This window comes from Parambassis ranga, unplaced genomic scaffold, assembly GCF_900634625.1.
Source record: "Parambassis ranga unplaced genomic scaffold, fParRan2.1 scaffold_21_arrow_ctg1, whole genome shotgun sequence".
NCBI classification, from domain to species: Eukaryota; Metazoa; Chordata; class Actinopteri; family Ambassidae; genus Parambassis; species Parambassis ranga.
This window is the reverse complement of record NW_021144767.1, coordinates 5,432,942-5,453,573: the sequence shown is the minus strand read 5'-3', so window position 1 is coordinate 5,453,573 and position 20,632 is coordinate 5,432,942. Positions and strand designations below refer to the sequence as shown.

Below are 20,632 nucleotides of genomic sequence, written 5' to 3'. Positions count from 1 at the left end.
CCTCAGTATTCGTAACAACACGTCTCACCCCCTGCACGACACACTGCTGTCCTACAGGAGCACATTCAGTGGTAGACTGAGACTACCGAGGAGCAGCACAGAACGCCACAGGAGGTCCTTCCTGCCAGTGGCCATCAGACTGTATAACTCCTCCCCTTTCTGTAGGGAGAAGCGCTAGATAATCATGTCAGGCATCACTGTCATTCCTATATTATGTTTACTTAGCACCTTACATCTCCATATTGTATCCATGTATCATATATTGTGCTCATACCGCGTACTGTACTCTTTTTGGATTATAGTGACACTTATACTCTTATACTCTGTACTTAACTGCATTTAATGTAACTTAATACCTCTGGCACAAGAATTTCCTTCGGGATTAATAAAGTTTTATCTTATCTTATCTTATCTTATCTTAAAGCACCAGAGCTGCTGAACTCCTTGTGTGTGAGAGCCTGTTTGGTTTATGTCATTTGAAATTGAACATGATCAAAGTGTTGTGCGTTCACATTAACTTTATTAATACCCATGGAGTCATTGGGTTGTGTTAGCAGCATATACAACAACTGACAGTAAACACAATGCATGTGTTGATGATTTTCTGTGTCCTCTTCACAGATACTGTGTGTTGATACCCCAGTATTTTCTGAGCCAGTCATCTACAAAGTGAGTTACTAACACAGCCACAACTGTTATGTTGTGTTATTTTAAATGATACAATGATTCTGTACATGGTTTGTAAACCTTCAGCTGTAATGGAAACAGTAGTGCTTTTTATATTGTTTGAATGGAAATGTAACCGTGCCCTGACAGATTTGTTTTCTTCTTTTCTTCTTCTTAGAATTCTTTTCTTCTTTCGCATTAAAAAGAAGAAAATGAATCATAATATTAATTAATAATAATTAAGAAGGAGAGGTTGGTGTCTTTAGATAAGCATGTGTTTCAGAGATTCAGTGTAGTTTTGAGTGTGAGTACCAGTATGTGTTTGGCTTGGTGTGCTGCTGATTTTGATTGAGCTTTGTATTCTTTCAGGTCTTGTATACATTCAAAATGAGTACTGTGATTAAGTTTGTGCGGCATTATTATCAATACGTAGGGAGTGGCAGAGATGCCTGATTGTCAGGGCTCCTTGTACAAACAGAGCACAGTGTTGAGTAATAGGGCATAGAAACTTCAAGGTCCGCCAAAGAAACTGTTATTACTAACAGCAGCGTTACAGTGAGGAAACATACAATAATTATTCTATAACCCTATTCCCAGTTTGTTTGGGTGTTGTCAGAGCTTATTGCCTTTGATTAGGTGGTTGTTGTTGCAAAGAGCGTAAGGGAACCACACAGCCTCTGCTCTCTTGTTTCTGTGGTCCTGTAATACCTTTCATTCTGCTCTGTAGCCACTTAAGGTTTATATCCATTTTGATGTTGTTGTTGTCACATACACACTGTCACAAATGTTTAATTGAACGCTGGCTATCATACACAGGAAGAGGGATGCGATAGACGTGTATCCAGTGATTAGCCTGGCTGCCTCTCTAAACCCCTCTGGAAATGGTAAAAGCATTTTTGTAACTTCTATACAGATCCACAGTTTACTAAACATCGCAGATTGACACTAAGAGGCAAGAGATGGTGTAAACTAGCACACAGAAAGATGTTTTATATAGGCTACTATGAATGAGCTGAGACACTCCATAAATCACGTGTACAGGTGTACCTGAAGGGGCGGATGAAAGCTACAGACAGCAGGTCATCAGCACTAACAGAAGAGACGACTCAACAAAAAGGCACGAGACGTCGTACAATATGTGGTCTTAATAATACAGTTACATTGTTCTAAGTGTTTTGTTGTTGGATTTCAGTTACCACCCCCATGTACGTTGGTATCAGACGGTCAACTGTGCAGTTGCAAGAGTGATCTTGGTGAACCCAGAAAGTCAGCGCTGTGATTTCTTCTCTGACAGAGTCATCTACAGGTCTGTCAGGACCAGACCACCAGTGTTTGCTCACTCACTTTCATCACATCCAACATTCAGTGGAACTTTCTGTCCAGAGCATTTTACACTGGTGGTAGTGGGTACATGTTCGGCATGCCAGTCTGTAAACTAGACAAACAAACGGTGTCACACAGTTCCGGGTTACAGTTTAATGTAAAGGGCATCTCATTCAGTCACTTTCCTTTGGTGCTACTGTGATTGTTCTGTATTCTGTTGTTTCTGAATAATACAGCTGTCTCATAATTGGATTTAAAGGAAATCTACATTTAATTTGTGATTACATTATCATGAAATTTGATTGGCCTAACATTATACTAATTTAGCAAAGATATCTTTACTCTGCTGCAGTTACATTCATTCATGTCAGGGAACAAACTTCTTTGTTTGCACAGACTCAATATACCCGCCCTCATTTGTGTCAGATTTTCATTGTATACATTACATAACAGTAGAATAAAGCTTGCCCATCTGATTCCTAAGACCTTCTATCAGCAGCAAATATGTAACTTGGTTGTTGGTGCATTTCTTGACTGTCAGTATACATGATTCCTTGTGGTTGCTCACCTGTGGGAAGCTTCCAAGGAATTATAGTGGTTTATTGGTTCACCCTGACAAAGAATGAGGAGGGATATAGGGGGAGATTATAGAGTTTGAGAGATGTTCATGAAACAATGTAGAATATTAATGTTCCCTTTTGTGTTTTTGCAAATTGAAATCGTAAATTGCCTTAAATGCTTCAGAATTGCAAACAAGTGACCTGGTATGGAGGAAACTTGGAGTGTGTTGATGCCCTCTTTTTGTTCTGCAGTGGCAGAGTGAATGGTCGTCAGTACAGAGCCGACCTGGAGCTTTACCAGAATATTGTTGCTGAACAGTGCTGCTGGGAAATGAAGTCCAACCAACCCGTTCTCAAACTAGTCAAACAGCAGCAGGGACACTGGGAAAGACTTGTCAGGACTAAGGTACTCAACTTGTGTTCAGTCTACAGCAGAATTATAGAATTTTTCCACATCATCTTTTGATTGATTTCAAAGGTGATTTATCTTTCTAGAATATTTTTGTGAGTCACGACATGGATCACCTTGACGACGAGGAAGAAACACCAAACGGTAAGCTGCTGGAGACTGACTTAATTTTTGTGATAATACCTACTTTCAGTGAGAATGATTCGCCCTCTTGTGGTTTTGTGGTTTATAGGGAACACAGGAGAGGACAACTGCTATGTGAATTCAGAGAGCGGTAGTGAAAGTGACTGAACATCTAGCTGTGCATGCATTCATACTTATTCATCATAGGATCACAGGACTGTTATAAAGTTTACACAGTTAAGTGATCTGATTTATACTATAGAAAGAGATTTTTGCTCTGAGATGCAGAGAGCCGTTTGTGTTTCATGCAAATATTTTACATCAGACAATGTTACTTTTGAATTATTAGTCTGTTGGAAAAAAATATTCTCCCTTGCTGTCATCAAAGTAAATAGTGTTCAGTACAGAGTAAGTAATAAGAGTAATCAGAGTAATTAATTCTCACCAAGTGGCATCAAAAAGTATGGAAAAAAATCATATAAAACAAATAACATAAAAAAACTATGAAACCTGTAGTAATATACAAATGCTCCACCATAGTATAAAGTATAGTTCACGTGAGGAGCAATATTGTGGTTATTATATCAAACGGTCATTCTGCCTGTTGGCATTTTGGAGAGAGAGAGAGAGAGAGAGAGACACAGTTTGAACATTTCTAACTATTTACCAGTGGGCATTATGAAAATGTACAGTTTATTATTTATAAAAGATCAGCAGAAAATACTATTCTGACTGCACACACACACACACACACACACACACACACTCTGACTGCACACACACACACTCTGTCTGCTCTCTGACTGCAGACACGCACACGCGCACACTCTGACTGCAGACACGCACACGCGCACACTCTGACTGCAGACACGCACACGTGCACACTCCGACTGCTCGCACACACACGCACGCACGCACTCCCGACTGCTCTCTGACTGCACACACACACTCCCGACTGCACGCACACACACACTGACTGCACTCCCGACTGCACGCACACACACTGACTGCACTCCGACTGCACACACACACTCTGACTGCTCTCTGACTGCAGACGCACACACACACTCTGACTGCACACACACACACACACACACAGACTACACACACACACTCTGACTGCACACACACACACACACTCTGACTACACACACACACTCTGACTGCACACACACACACACACTCTGACTACACACACACACTCTGACTGCACACACACACACACTCTGACTGCACTCTGACTGCAGACACATGCACACACACACGCTGACTGCTCACTGACACACACACACTCACTGACACACAGACACACGCACACTCTGACCTCCTGACGGACTGTGACTAACCCGTCACCTTCTCTCTCTCTGTGTGTTCAGAGTCGGATCCTGTCCATGTTGCTCTGCTTGTCATCTTCCTCTTCATCCTCCCAGGTACAGCTGGACTTGCAGGTCCTGGTCTGGGGTCCATGTAGAGTCAGTGACTGTTCACACCTGGGATTAGCGTGTGAGGTGACCACATCACATGGCACAGCTGTGATTGGATCACATGCTACAGGCAACCTTGCCTGTTTGACCTTTGACCTCTGTGCAGCTCTGTCACTCTGTCTCTGCTTCCTGTTTTCTCTCCTGTCAGGTTCATGACAGACCTGCTCCTCCCACTAAGCCACTCCCCCCTGATCCCGCTCTAAAACCTCAGCCACAGGTAACCTTGCCTGCCGGTGTCCATGTGCTGTTTCCGTGTTAATGTGTGATTATTAGAATAATTAGGTAATAGTGTATCATTTATGAAGTCCTCTCTATCTACACACTGCCACCATCAGGGCAGACTGAGAGCTACAGCACTGGCCTGTGGCAGATCAGTAAAGATGGAGAATTCTGTGATGTCACTCTCTTTCCTGGTCATCACTGCCCCCCGACCCCCCCACCCCCGGCGGTTTTCTTTGTTGAGTGTTTGTCTGCAGTTCATGTACAGATCAGATCAGGCTGCAGCTCCACCTGCTGGTTGGAGGAGAAACAGCATTAAATATGATGTGGAATATAAAAGTACTGTAAAAGTCATAGGACATCTTCTGTTCGTACAGTAGGGGGCGTCACACTTCTGTCTGCATGCTGTGATCACTTAACAGAATTTCACAATATAGCTCAGTACACAGCATCCCATTGCTAAGGCTCTACTCTTCCTCTTCTGCTCTTCTTCATCACTAACCTCTCAGCTGCTAGCGAGTCAACCAGCTCCACCCAACAAGCCACTCCCCCCTGACCCCTGCACAACTGGACAGGTACGACCTGCCTCTGGCTGCAGCCTCTGATAGTGCTGAGTAGAGAAGCCGCTTGATTGATCAGTGTAATGTGATCAGGTGGTTGATCACTGTGATTATTGAACTCACCTGAAATCTGGTGTAAGCTGATTGGTCAGGGACACAGGTGAGCGTCAGGTCCTGGATTTATGTAGATTCTGATAACATTCCCTGAACTACAAATTCTCAGGGTTAGTTCGACCCATTTAATCAATCAACAAAACTAATCAGCTATTTGAACGACTAATCATGGTTGATGACATTTGATGAAGATTCCACTTTAGATATAGCGTAAACATATAAATTCTTCAGGTATCAGGTTCCACTCAGACCGGTGCTGCCCAAGAAGCCTCCCCCGGCCTGCTACCCCGACCTCCTACAGCCCCCCGACTACGCCTCCGACATCAAACCCCAGCGGCACAGAAGTGTTGCACCAGCTGCCTCTCCTAACAGGTACAGTGGTTCATTCCAGACCAGGAGAGAAAGACGTTTTAAAGCTCAAACTGTAACTGTGTGTCTCTGCAGACGGCCTCCTCTTCCTCCCATTCCACCGTCTAGCGCCTAAGATGGAGGCCATGAAGATGAAGATGATGCTTGGTCATTGGATTTAATCCTCCTCAACGCTGCTCTGTAAACAATGGTGCCTTGCTAAGCAGCCCCTCAGCACTGATCATGTCACTTCAAAGCCTGGAGCTACGCCTCGGGTCAGTGCCTTGCTCACAGATGGAGTCATGTGATGACTCACAGAGAGCTGCCCACACTCTCTGAAGACGGACTAGAACTTGAGGGACAAAGTCCTTCAGATCGTAATCAGATTACTTTACAGACTGAGTCTTCATCAGATTGTAATCAGATTATTATTTCTATGGTTCAGGCTGAAAGGTGAAAAATCTTTAGTCTGAAGTTTTGATTTTAGAATGAATGGGAGAAGTTGAGCTGCTGAAATGAATAGACGTTATTGAAAGTGAGATGTTTTAGATGTTTTCTTTTTCTCTGAGCCTTTTCAGTTAGAAGGACCTTTCCCCACCTTTGCTGAGGTGGCCAGTGAGTTTGTGGAAGCTGACACACTTCCTGGATCTGTGCTGGACTCTGAAGTTAACTGAAAGCCTTACCAGCAGCACCTCTCTCTCTGTGTCTCTACAGTCTTCATCTGTCTAATGTGTCTTCAGCTGCCAGAATGTACTCAGTGAGTTGTCTGCTGTTGTATTGTTATGCCAAAGAGGATCAATCATTCTGAATTAAAATATTGATCTGTTGAGAGCAGAAATCACTGAGAATGCTGTTTCAGCCATGATTCTTCATCTGAGTTCTGCTAAAGTTATGTGAGGCAGAGCACTGATATCTGAACAAAACCTGGTCTGAAAAGGTCTCACGCGGTTTGGTCTTCAAAGAGGACCAGGAGTAAATCAACTCTGCTGGGTCAGCTTTAAATCACACAATCGGTCCTTTTGTCAACACCTGCCCAGCAGCTTTCACCCCATCCAAACCCTAACACAATGGGGCCGTCAACTAGTCCTGCACAGTGTCTGGTCCTTAACTGACCATTAACCAACAACAGGGATCTTAGTCATGTGAGTCAAGATCCCCCCACAGAGGTCCTGAACACATAAAAACTCAGATTCCACACCAGAACAGCAGCAGGACCGAAGAAGCGACGCGGGGGACGAAACGTCTTCAAAACACCATCCTTGAGTCCAGCTGCCGCCATCAGACTCCTGGACACAGCGGCTCTGTTCCACCTTCACTCAAACCAAGTGTGATGTGAAATAGGAGCAGCCAGGTAGCCGTTCTTAGCTAACCTGCACAAAGGGGAGGGACGGAACTTTTGTAACAGTTTGTCTCAGCTCAGTGTGAGAGAGCGGCCTCATCACTCGGTCGTCAACACAGAAATATGAAACAATGGAAACACTCATGTCACATCTTTGACTTCAAGCCACAGAACAGTGACTCACTTCCTCTGAGTCTGAACGTTCTACTAGTCTTCTTACAGATATCAGATCTATCATCTGATACCATCAGTTCATTGTTCACTGACACTGATTGAGACAGTTTGGTTCTGTAAAGAAAATGTATCCTGTCCACTCAGCTGAGTCAGCTGATCACATGCTCTCACATCTCTTTTCTCTGTATTCTGACCACATGACACTTCCTTTCATCACTTCCTGTATTTCAGACCCATCGTTTGTCGGCTCGTCTCTGGACCAAGCCGAGAAGAAACTCTACTTCTTCTTTAGTGAAATTGGGAAAGAGTTTAACTTCCTGGACGAACTGCAGATCTCCCGTGTGTCTCAAGTCTGCAAGGTAACATAAAAAGTGACAGCAGGATGTGATGTCATCTGATGCTACAGTCTGATGCCTGTGTGTGCAATTACAGGATGATGTGGGAGGACAGAGGACTCTGCAGAGGAAGTGGACGTCCTTTGCCAAAGCAAAGTCCCCCAAACAGCTTCCCTTCAACATCCTCCAGGATGTGTTCACACATGGTGGCTGTCTCCTTCCTGCTGGTGCTCTGCATCTGCGCCCTGATGATTGCTGCACTTTACGTGTGGCAACAAAGACAAGCCGACCGCAAATCACACCGTCTGGTCTGTCCAGAGGAGGGCAGCAAAAACAACAACTGTCTAGAGATCTGCTCTCTGAGCAGCCCAGAGGACCCTGGACCAGACCTGAAGGTGGTCGAGTGAAAACGTGTTGGTCCATACACCTCTCCTCTTCCTCCCAACCTGTGTGGCCTTACACTCTGTGTAATGTGCAAAGTGGACTTTAGCCTGTAGTTGTTGAACACACTGTTCTGCTTCGTTTTCACAGACGACGGGATTATTGTTTGATTGTAATGATGGCTGGGAGATCAGTTATCAAGTGATCAATATTTGCACATTTGTAATGTTAGTTTAATTGATTGTGTACAGAGCTGTTGTGTTTGTTTACAATAATGCAGGGATTGATTGTTTATTGTTTTGAATTGATCTCTGACCTCATGTGAATCTGCAGCTTTAATAAATCTTCCTCAACAGCTGGTCTCCTGTTGGTGGAAACACTGCCACCAAAATTTATGACGTCGCGCCACAATCAGGAAGTGCTTTGAAGGCCAGACCGTCCCATTTACCAACGGTTGAGGATCCTCCAGTTTTCCTGGTTACCAAAGTGCTGCAATACCGTTACTATAGTAACAGACCTAACAAAGCCAGTGGTTTCTTCGGGCGAGCGTAAAACACAGTGAAGAGAACCGTCGGTGCTGGTCGAAGCTGGAGGAGGTAACGTCAGTGTCATCCCACAAAGTCCAGCTCATGCTGAAGCCTTACTGCTTTGTCACATGGCCCCAGGTGACGTTAGGTTGATGTTAAAGAAACTTAGAAAAGTTGGGAGGAAGCTGCTGTTTACTTTCAGTTACAGTAGACGGTTTTATGTGTCTGATGACATGTTGTTGCCTTTTCTGCTCCCTCCCCACACACAATGGACATGAGGAGATTCTAACAAAGACACGGAGAGTTAGAGTTGTTTTCAGCATTAACCCATATTGTAATAAAGCCAGGTTAGCTCCTGTTAGCCTGCTAGCTTAAGCCTCGCCTAGCCAGTGCACATAGCCACCTGCTCCTATTCTTATCTGCAAGAATAAAACACATGTGATGGACCGTCAGGACACAGTGGAGCATTATATGAACAGGGAAACACTGATGTAGCAGATGAGGCAGGGCATCATTATAAACACATCCACAAGGTTTGTTGTGAATTCAGCAGTTTTATAAGCAAATAAAGATAAAGACATGCATCTTTTTGTAAGTTAGTATTTTTAGTGTTTCAGTATTATCTGCATTAAGCAGAGTTTGGTTCATGGTCCAACAACTTTTTGAAACTCAGATGAAGAGAACTGTGTTAAATCAACATGCTGATGTTATTTCATTGATGATATATATATTTAAAGCTCACTTATATTGGTTGTTAATTCAAAAGTATGCTTGCTGAGGTGAGTGATGACGGGGAAACTCTATCAGGTGGACATGAGGGAGATTTGCCAGTGTTTTGTCTCTGTAAATGAGAGAAGGCCTCAGATATGGAGGTTTTGTATCATCTGTTAGTGTAGTGCCACCAGTGTGTTTGACAAAACTGTTGTTTCACTTGGAATTAGTTTCTGTCACCGTGTTTTAAAATCAATGAGTGTTTATTGAATCTGTCTCTGAAATAGTCATTAAGTGTTTACTTCTGTAGCTAAAATAGTTTAACAACTATCTCAACTACTTCATATTATTATATTTCATAATATACTAATGTACCTTTTTTCACCACCAACCCACAGAAGGTGTCCCCCCCGTAATGAAGGGCCTCTTCATTACTGTTAGCAGTGGTTGCTAGCACAGTTAATCTTTTTTTAGTTCACCTTTAACCCATGTAGGGAGCATGATTTCTGTTTGTGTAGTGGCAGTGGGATGATTGATAAAATAAAAACACAGCAACATGGAGTAATTATTTATTGTTGTAATCGCTTGGTGGGATCGGGTGTGTTCAGGGATATGACTATATATCAATATATAGTAATAGATCAATCAGTTAGATGGTGAAATATATTAGATACATTGATACATTTATCAGTTTGAGATTCTTTAAATATGAGTTAAATATATTACTTGGATGCAAATGATGCACATTTATTTTTTATTATTTATATCTAAGAATTTCATAGCATTAAACGCAGTTAATCGCAATTTGTCATTGTGTACATTTTAGTAGAAGAAAAGTTATTGATCACGTTTCTCTGGCATGTGTGTGTGTGGAGGACCTCTTGCTGATTCGCGTATCATAAGTTTTGAACCCGGACCCTCTCGCACCCAAACCGACGATGATCCCCCTACACCACCATCCAGCTTTGTTCTCTGCCGCAAATGCTTTAATTGTGTTAAACATTTTAATCGGATTAATCATGATGTTTGATTAGCCCTAATTATTATGTATCCACTTCAAATGTAACTTTGTAACAATTGCGTGCAGTGAAAGTGAAAGTTTAATGTATTTTATTGTGTCAGCCATGTAGTGTAGTCGAACGAGGCTGCACGGATATTCAAATGCCAAATGATCCATGAACCAATAACACACACCGCAATGCATTTTATTCACCACTAGATGTCCTACTCGAGCACTGTGTCATTGAAGCCTCGAGTAATGAACCTTTTTCTTGAATCAGGTGTCGAAGCTTCAACAAAGCCTTGAAAACCCATCACTAGCTGTAGGTATTATCTGTAAGACACAAGAAACAGATGCTGAATTAACTATACAATGATCGGATTGTGGGTTTTTAATGATTGTTTATTGTTAATGTGTGATGGTGTGTGAGCTCTTACCTTGTGTTGTGGCCAGGGGTGACAGTCAAAAGAGTCCCTCTTGGAACAAGCAGGCATTTATGGTTCCGGACCAGTCCACTCAGGAAATAGGTTCAGGGGGAAGGACAATTTTAGTTATGAGTTTTAAACCAGCTTTTAGCTTTTAATAAAAAGGAATTCCATGTATTTATTGTACATATGTGTTGTATTTGGTGTGAGGTGTATGGTGGGGTAAGTGTAATGGAGGGAGAAGGAGATCACCTATCTGGGGATGGGAGAGGACTCCAGGTGTGGCAGCAGCTATTTAAAGCGGCCATTTTGTACGTGTGGTGGTTTTTCTGTTGTGTGCTGTCAGGACCACATGCTGCCTGTGGTTCCCAGCATGTGGGTACATTTATTGATGTTTGTTATGTGCTTGCTAAAAAACATCTACATAGATGGTACATCCAACTCTGTCTCCTTCTTGTGAAGTTGAGCTGCTACATGGCCATCCTAGAACTGTGTCACAGGAGAACAAAGCTTTCCACCTGAACAGGGACTTGAACCCTGGACCCTCAGATTAAAAGTCTGATGCTCTACCGACTGAGCTATCCAGGCTCTACATGTTGTGTCAGAGACTAATTCTGTGTGGACAGGTTAACTGAAACAGAGAGCATTGATTAAGGGTGAACTTCCTGTGTGTGCAGACAGTGGAGGGGGTGGAGGAGGAAGTCCTGTTCATATCAGCTGACAGGACCAATTCTGGTGTAAACACATGTTGCTTTAATCTACAAAGTGAAATTGTTATTTGTTACATGTCAGTTTTCTCTTCCAAGGACTCAGTTTAGCATGACATGATCAGCTTGATGTTCATATATGTGTTACACATTATTACTAGATGAGCTGCAGTGAAACATCCAAGCGACCACGTCCCAGCACATGTCAGAGATGCAGAACAGATGGAACAGTCTTATGGAGTGATGGAGGCCATGAAGCCTCCTAAAGCTTTGAATGGAGCTGAAGTCATGATGCACGGGTCTTTCTTATATAATGTCTCATAAGTATTTGTTATAATATTGTGTCATTGAGCACTTTGCATATCACTGTCCTCCATGAGGAGACTGTCCTCCATGTCTAGATAAGGCTTGCTGTCTAGCAACTATTGCCCTGCACACTGGCTCCCAACAATGCCCAGCTTCAGCCTTGCTTCAGTAGTCTCTATGAATATGACCTGGATGACATGTAAACATACAGTGTGCTCTTTGTAATCTGTATTCTGGCTCTAAAACAAGTGCCCCTTGTGAGAGTTGAAGTCACAATCTTCAGATTATGAGGCTGACTCGCTGCCTACTGCACTAACGAGGCTCAGAAAGAGGTGAAACATGGTCTTTTCTCTTTTTCTTCTTTAAATAAAGACATCTACAGTGCTCATGCTGGCTACTGCACCAACAAACATTCTTAATTTAAATCAAATGAGTGTGTTCTATAAAAAGGCTCTAAAGGTAAAACATCACAGTAATTCTTCCTGGGACACCTTCACTACCAGTGATGGTAAGTGCTCTTGTTTCAAATGTGATGTGCACTGTACCACTGAAGCTCGTCTGTGAAGTGTAGTGCCTCTGTGTGTATGTCACAGTGATGTTAACAGAAGTCAGATAGGTCTGTTAACACATATAAAAACAACATGCTGAACAACAGCATAGATGTGAAGGTGAATATATGTCCCCTCACATGTTCCTCAGTTAAAAGTGTCATTGCATTGGCCGGGAATCGAACCCAGGCCTCCCGCGTGGCAGGCGAGAATTCTACCACTGAACCACCAATGCTGTGGAAAGCTGACATCTAGTGGTGCCATCGCAGGTTGCAGCCTCCTCATTCCAAAATCAATCCCTCCTCCACATAAAGTCAAAAGTTATAAATTCACCTCATTACATGAGCGGTTGTGTGTAATGACGCGGCTCACCAGCAGAGGGCGTGTGACGGAGCAACAAGCAGGAAACTACAGGGGAGAAGAGACACAAGCATCCACAGATCAGAACAGACACTCAGCTCTTCTCTCTGAGACCATGATGATACCGTCACATATCATCACTGCACATGTTTTTGGCTGCACGTCTGGAAATGAGAGGAGACAGAACATTATCATACATGTTGCATAAGTAAAGTCACATGACATGCACCACTGTAAATAAAGGAAACCACATATTCTCAGACTCTTAGAACACAGAGCTGAAGGATGGATGTAAGACAGCAGTTTGTTGCTCTCTGACTTTTCTGCCATGTTCAGTTCGTAGCTGCAACACAAGCACAGTCAGAGTGTAGTTATGATCAGCAGACATGAATAAACTCCATGAACTCCACAGTCCTCCTGAACAGATGTGTGTTATCTTAAGAATAACATGCAAAGAATATTGGAGAATACAGACCATAAATCCACAATATAGAAGTAATATATACAGTGAAATAAAAGAAGACTGAGCCATCTGAGGCTGTACTGCAGCGCCACCTGCTGGCAGAGCGCGGTCACAGCAGGGACACAGTTAGTGACATAAAAGCTGTTTTTATGTCACAGTTCTTTACACGTGATGAACACAATAAATGAAACAAGTGTACAAAACAGTTACATCACACTTAAATTGTTCTGATCTATAAACATTGATCATGAATAGGTACAGATCAAACAAACTGTCCGCTCCAATCAGATTCATGTTTCTGTTCTGGCACATCGTTGACACATTCAAATCCTTCACGATCATTTATTGTCAAATCGCACATCCCTAGTTAGAGAGAGCAGACTCAATCTCATCCTCTCCATACTTGGACCAGAGATTGTGCTGGACTGTCCTTTTGACTTCCTCCAGTCTGGTTTCACAATCTTTCATTGTCTTTCCCAGGTCTGCCTGCAACTGCGCGCTCAGCTTAGCTTCTTTATCCACCCCTTCAGCCTCTGTGATGTCCGCCAACAGTCCGGTCCAGTAGTCATCATTACTCACTGACTTTCCTGGCATGAAGGGTAAGTGTTTTGAACTCCTCTTGTAGCTCAGTCTTTGTCATGTTCCCAGCAGCCCAGCTCAGGTAGTTTGCTTGTTTGGTGAAGGCACTTTTCAACTGACAACTCAAAGCTCTTCTTTTCCTTTTATTGCAAGTTGGTATGATGACATTAAGTTGCAGTGGCAATGGTGATTGCTTGGTTTGGTTTGATTAGAATCACTTAACCGCCTAGAATCGCCTAGGTTGATAACCTTAAAGACAAATTAAACCTGGTGTTAAACACTTTTCAAGATAACACAATAAACTTAACTAAAGCATAACATTGTAGCTATTTTTGCTAACTTCAACTTAAATTGTTCATGAACACAAGTAGTACATTTGTCTATTTACAAAGTCCAGTCTTTACCATTTGTCTTTGTGTCTTGCCTTAAGCTGAGAGTTCCATGGTGCTGAGGCTTACTGACTGTAAGGTGTGTGATCCATGCTGCTTCTGCTCTGCTCCATGTGCTGATCTGCAGTTCATTGATTGCTGAGCTCCATCTAGTGGACAGACAGTAGAAGTGAATCAGGAAATGTCTTTCAGACACTTGTTGGACCGGTTTCACCGTCACTGACGTGTTCAGACTGTGAGGCTGTGAGGAAGTGACGGCGTCCTCAGATCAGATTGTGTCAGACAGCAGGACTGAGGAGGACCAGGAGCAGCTTCTTCTCCACACAGGAAGCTGGAAAGTGTCTGTAAGTCCATCTGAACTGATCCAGCAGGTGAGAGTCCTTCCAGAGAAATCTCTCCGTGTCTGATCACACTGTGCTGCATCACTGACTGATGGTACAGTACAGATGTTTCTGCTGCTGATTGGCTGCTTTCTCTTTGCTCTTTGATGACTTTTATAGCAGATGAACAGCTGTTTCAGAACAAGTTGTTACTTGTAGTGTTTTTCTGTTCGAGTCACAGCAGACTGTAGAACACAGCTCTCAGGTCACATGATCAGTGAGAAATGCAATCAGAACCGGTCTGACAGCTTTCTGAGTTTTTGTGTTCACTGAGCTGTGTGGAGTTACTGTAATTCAATTCATGTCAGACAGACAAACAACAAGCGTCTCTGTTGATCGTTCTCTCTGTAAAGTTCAGCAGCTTCATTTGCTCTGAAACTCAGATCGACTCGTTCAAAGCTTCAAGCGGAGAAAAGGTCGCTTTATTCTGACTTTATCAGATCAGTCTGTTTCAGGTTTAACACGCCTGTGCTGCGTTTTATTTTTCATGAATTCATATCGATGATTGAAACTCATCAGAAGAAACATTTTCTCTTCAAGGGTTCATAAATATGTGAATCTAATATTGCCATGAGGAGAAGTGTGTCAGTCCTCAGAGCTCAGACAGTAGCTGCTCATGTGTTTGTCCTTTCTATAGAAAACAGTCCACAGACTGTTACAGAGGAAGGTCTCAGTGCTTCACTCAGTCTGTTCACACTGTGACAGAAACACACATGAACACATGTTCATTTATTCACATGTTCACACATGGAGAGAAGTGACAGAATTCTGAAGCAAACACTGAATGTGTGTGTGCACTGTTCCACTTACAGCATGTGACATCAATAATAACAGCATCAGAGATGTTGGTGTGTTTACAGACTCACCAAAATAAAAGCCTGAGAACCAAACCTGGTCTGAGGCTCTGATGCTAAGCTAACAGCATGATTAGCCTGTTAGCATCTACATGAAGGATCAATAACAACATGCTGACTGTGTGTTTCTGTGTCATGTTGCTGTGTTTGTGTGAAGGTGTGAGCTCTGCTATGAGTCAGTGTGAGGACAGAGAGGAGGGAGTCCCTCCCTCTAAAAGCCCTCTGTGTGGGGACCATGAGAGCCGGACCAAAGCTCAGAGGTAAGAGGACCGTCTCTGACTGTCCATGACTCTTCTCCATGTCAGAGCTCACACTCACATTATTCACACATCTGTGTGTTCAAGAACAAAGCAGCAGCACACTGCACACTCTGCTGGACCTGGACCTGGACCTGGACCTGGGCCTGGACCTGGAGCTGCCAGCTGTGTGTCCATGAAGAGTGATTGGTCAAAGGATCACCCCCCTTATTTCAAAGATGTTGATCCATCTGAGGGTCAAAGGTCAGAGTTAATGTCACAGCTGCAGTTTGTTTCCATCATTATTAAACATTTAAAGTGTAACATGATGTTCAGCATCATTTTTCCAGAAGAAGCTCAGAGTCAGTGTTTGTGATTCTATCAGGATCCAGGATGTGAGAGCAGACTCTGCTGGACCTGGACCCAGCTGTGTGTCCATGAAAAGTGATCGGTCGATGGGTAAGCCCATTGAATTCAAAGCTGATCAGCCATCTGATGATCAAAGGTAAGAATCACTCTGGAAGTGTCTCCATGCTGTGATGAGCTCTGCTGGACTCTTGGCGTTGTATGTGTCTGTTTGCAGGTGGTTGATGGTTTGGAGCATCTGTAGCACAGAGTAATGCATATTTACAGTGCTGCTTCAAAGTGTATGAATCATTTAAAATCTTCTATATGTCTGCATAAACATGACTTAAACATCTGCCTCACTGTACTAGAAAGGCAGCCCACTGAAACAAAGTATGGAAAGACATTTCAGTAATAAAACATTTAAATAAATGATAGATTCATACACTGTATGTAAATATTATACTAACAGACAATGCTCCGCTAGTACATTAGGCTAATACAGCAATACTGTGTATTTGAACTCTTAAAACTAGCTGACGGCGAGTAAAGGATCCATACTTCAGTTCAATGTGAATCAGTCTGTCATTAATAGATTCATGTTAGCAGACCGTAGCTAAAACTGACATCATGACTGACACACAGCATGCAGCACGACACCTTCACTCTTCATCTCCATCTGGACTCGTCTGAACCACATGCAGTCCAGCAGTAAAGTTTATTTGTCGGCCTGCAGAATTCAGCATTGATCGTGTTTCGGGTCATATTTATGCAGAAATATAGAAAGTTTGACCAACTTCCCAAAACGACTGTAGCTGTCAGCCTATATGTAGCTAGGAGCTAGTCTCCTCCTCAGATTCCCAGGGTCCTGGTTTGGATTTTTGCACGTACCTCACACTGCTGATTATTCTGACTTGAACACAGCCTGTGCAGAACTTTAAGGTGGCTTCTGTTCTTCGGTGTTTTTGGTTGAATTTGGTCAAATTGTGATCAAATAAATTGTGTGATAACAGTTTTTCAGTCTCTTGTAGTGGCCATCATGGACACTGATCCAGCTCTGTGTCCATGAAAAGTGAACATTTCAAAAACGTTGATACCACTTTAAGTCCTGTTTCTGTAACTTAGCAGAGTTCTTCAATGATCATGTGGGTCTGCTTGGCTCTGTAAAAGACCCATAAGCAGGTCTGTGTTTGTAGATGTATAATAGAAAGTATCAGTATGTATTTATGTTGTCATGTTATCATCTCATGGTGGTTTCTGAAGGCTTTAAGTAAAGGAAATAACAAAGGTCTGCAGTGTGATGATATAGAGTCTATATCATCACACTGCAGACCTTTGTTATTTCCTTTACTGCAACATTGTCTGACTGCGATTCATTACAAACCCATCCTGCTGCACATCGTTTAATGTTAAAGAAAGAGAAACATGATGAGTGGAAGATTTAACTGAACTCTTACAGCTGTGCTGGCAGCCATTAAAGCAGAGTATGTGAAGAAGAACAAATTACAAACCTGCTGGATGCAGCTGAACAGTGTGGAGTCAGGATAGTTTTCAGTTTTAATACACACATTTTGTGTATTAATTAATTTTCTTCACCAGTCCATTGACTGTTGCACTTTGTATTTATTTCAGTCTGAGGTTTCAGTTTTCTTTCATCTGAAATAAAGGCCTTCAATGTATTTGCCTGGGACTACTTTTATTCATGGTAACAGAGCTAGCTGTGCCCCAGGTGAACATTTCCTGCATTGAAAACTGACAATAGATATTACTGAAACATATGAACATGTGGACATAGGGGAAGCTAATAAGACACAAGCTAGACATCAGCTCAGACCTTTGACTTGGAGCAAATGTGAACAGCTGGACCTCAGGGACTTTAATTGAACCCCCCTGGTCTAAATCAATGTGAACATATGATGACAGTGGAAGTGGAATGGAACTCTTAAAGCTGTGCTTCAGTCATTAAAGCAGCAGCAACAGGTTCAACATGAGCTGGACGTGTGGAGTTGGGATAGTTTTCATTTTTTAATACAACAATGCTTGTTTGTCACCAGTCTGTTGACTGTTGTGTATCTGTTTAAAGTGAAAACACATCAAAACACTTAGTGACGTGATTGTGTTGTTAAATGCTGATGTTTCTGTCACAGACTGCAGCAACCCAGTGTTCAGACTCCTGCTCAGGACGCCATATTTATGGTGAGTACAAACAGCTTCTAACTACAACACAACAGTCCTGGTGCTCTACAGAGACCCAGAGCCTGACCCCTGAGCAAGCATTCACAGAGACAGAACTGTGGTAGTAATACTTATAACTACAGCAGCTGTGCATACACAACACTTCATATCTAATGTTGTAGATTCAAGTAATACATGTATGAACATAAGCTGTAATATCATGAAACACTAAACTGTTATTCTGCTCCTCAAAGTCTGAGAGTTTATACTCTGTTGTTCTGTTCCAGCTGCTGGAGGAGAACATTGTCAGGTTTGTGAAGGACGAGCTGAAGAAGATCCAGAAGCTCCTGAGTCCAGATTACCCAGAATGCTCAGAGAGTCAGAGGGAGGATGAGGAGGATGAAGAGCAGAGGAGCAGCAGAGAGTCATTAGTGCAGATCACAGTGCACTTCCTGAGGAGGATGAAGCAGGAGGAGCTGGCTGAGCGTCTGCAGAGCAGTAAGAGGATTTGAAGAGCTTTAACATGATGGAAAGAGGAAATGAAGTTTACATTTACACACTCTGCTGTTAATATGATGCAGACATCTGTGAATTCTTCTGACTGAAAACACAAACTGTTTGTCTACAACTGATGAACAGATTTCATGGAGACAGAAAATATTTATTTGACACATTTATTGTAGCGTTCACTTATTAATGACATTTATTGTTTGTTCAGGAACTCCTGCTGCAGAGTGTGGACGTAAACTCAAGTCTAACCTGAGGAAGAAGTTCCAGTGTGTGTTTGAGGGGATCGCTAAAGCAGGAGAGCCGACCCTTCTGAACCAGATCTACACAGAGCTCTACATCACAGAGGGAGGGACTGCAGCGGTCAATGAGGAACATGAGGTCAGACAGATTGAAGCAGCATCCAGGAAAGCACACAGACCAGAAACAAGCATCAGACCAGAAGGCATCTTTAAAGGCTCACCTGGAAGACAGGAACCAATCAGAACAGTGATGACAAAGGGAGTGGCTGGCATCGGGAAAACAGTCCTAACACAGAAGTTCACTCTGGACTGGGCTGAAGACAAAGCCAACCAGGACATCCAGTTCACATTTCCATTCACTTTCAGAGAGCTGAATGTGCTGAGAGAGAGAAAGTTCAGCTTGGTGGAACTTGTTCATCACTTCTTCACTGAAACCAAAGAGGCAGGAATCTGCAGCTTTCAGCACCTCCAAGTGGTCTTCATCTTTGATGGTCTGGATGAGTGTCGACTTCCTCTGGACTTCCAGAACACTGAGACCCTGACTGATGTCACAGAGTCCACCTCAGTGGATGTGCTGCTGACAAACCTCATCAGGGGGAAGCTGCTTCCCTCTGCTCGCCTCTGGATCACCACACGACCTGCAGCAGCCAATCAGATCCCTCCTGACTGTGTGGACGTGGTGACAGAGGTCAGAGGGTTCACTGACCCACAGAAGGAGGAGTACTTCAGGAAGAGGTTCAGAGAGGAGGAGCAGGCCAGCAGGATCATCTCCCACATCAAGACATCACGAAGCCTCCACATCATGTGCCACATCCCAGTCTTCTGCTGGATCACTGCTACAGTTCTGGAGGACATGCTGGAAACCAGAGAGGGAGGACAGCTGCCCAAGACCCTGACTGAGATGTACATCCACTTCCTGGTGGTTCAGACCAAAGTGAAGATGATCAAGTATGATGGAGGAGCTGAAACAGATCCACAGTGGAGTCCAGAGAGCAGGAAGATGATCCAGTCTCTGGGAAAACTGGCTTTTGATCAGCTGCAGAAAGGAAACCTGATCTTCTATGAGTCAGACCTGACAGAGTGTGGCATCGATATCAGAGCAGCCTCAGTGTACTCAGGAGTGTTCACACAGGTCTTCAAAGAGGAGAGAGGTCTGTACCAGGACAAGGTGTTCTGCTTCATCCATCTGAGCGTTCAGGAGTTTCTGGCTGCTCTTCATGTCCATCTGACCTTCATCAGCTCTGCTGTCAACCTGCTGGAACAACAAAGAATACCTGTGAGATCTAAAGTCTTTAGAGACAAACCTAAATTAAAACATCTCCACCAAAGTGCTGTGGACAAGTCCTTACAGAGTCCAACTGGGCACCTGGACTTGTTCCTCCGCTTCCTCCTGGGTCTTTCACTGGAGACCAATCAGACTCTTCTACGGGGCCTGCTGACACAGACAGGAAGTAGCTCACAGACCAATCAGGAAACAGTCCAGTACATCAAGGAGAAGATCAGTGAGAATGTGTCTGCAGAGAGAAGCATCAATCTGTTCCACTGTCTGAATGAACTGAATGATCGTTCTCTAGTGGAGGAGATCCAACGGGCCCTGAGATCAGGACGTCTCTCCACAGATAAACTGTCTCCTGCTCAGTGGTCAGCTCTGGTCTTCATCTTACTGTCATCAGAAGAAGATCTGGAGGTGTTTGACCTGAAGAAATACTCTGCTTCAGAGGAGGCTCTTCTGAGGCTGCTGCCAGTGGTCAAAGCCTCCAACAAAGTTCTGTAGGTGGATTTATGAACCATTTCAAACATGGTTGATTTTTATATGAACAACAAAACATTGACTTTGTGTTCA

At 43.2% G+C, this 20,632-nt stretch overlaps 1 long non-coding RNA gene and 1 other non-coding gene across 2 annotated transcripts; one reads left to right on the top strand and one right to left on the bottom strand.

Moving 5' to 3' along the window:
- Window positions 1-2,895: 2,895 nt before the first annotated feature.
- LOC114429765 (uncharacterized) lies at window positions 2,896-4,749 on the top strand. The gene is made up of 3 exons (XR_003669924.1): window positions 2,896-2,955; window positions 3,045-3,102; window positions 4,458-4,749. It is a non-coding gene; the product is annotated as an uncharacterized LOC114429765 (long non-coding RNA).
- A 6,464-nt stretch (window positions 4,750-11,213) lies between these two features.
- Window positions 11,214-11,286, bottom strand: trnak-uuu (transfer RNA lysine (anticodon UUU)). Its single transcript has one exon. It is a non-coding gene; the product is annotated as a tRNA-Lys (tRNA).
- Between the last annotated feature and the right edge of the window lie 9,346 nt (window positions 11,287-20,632).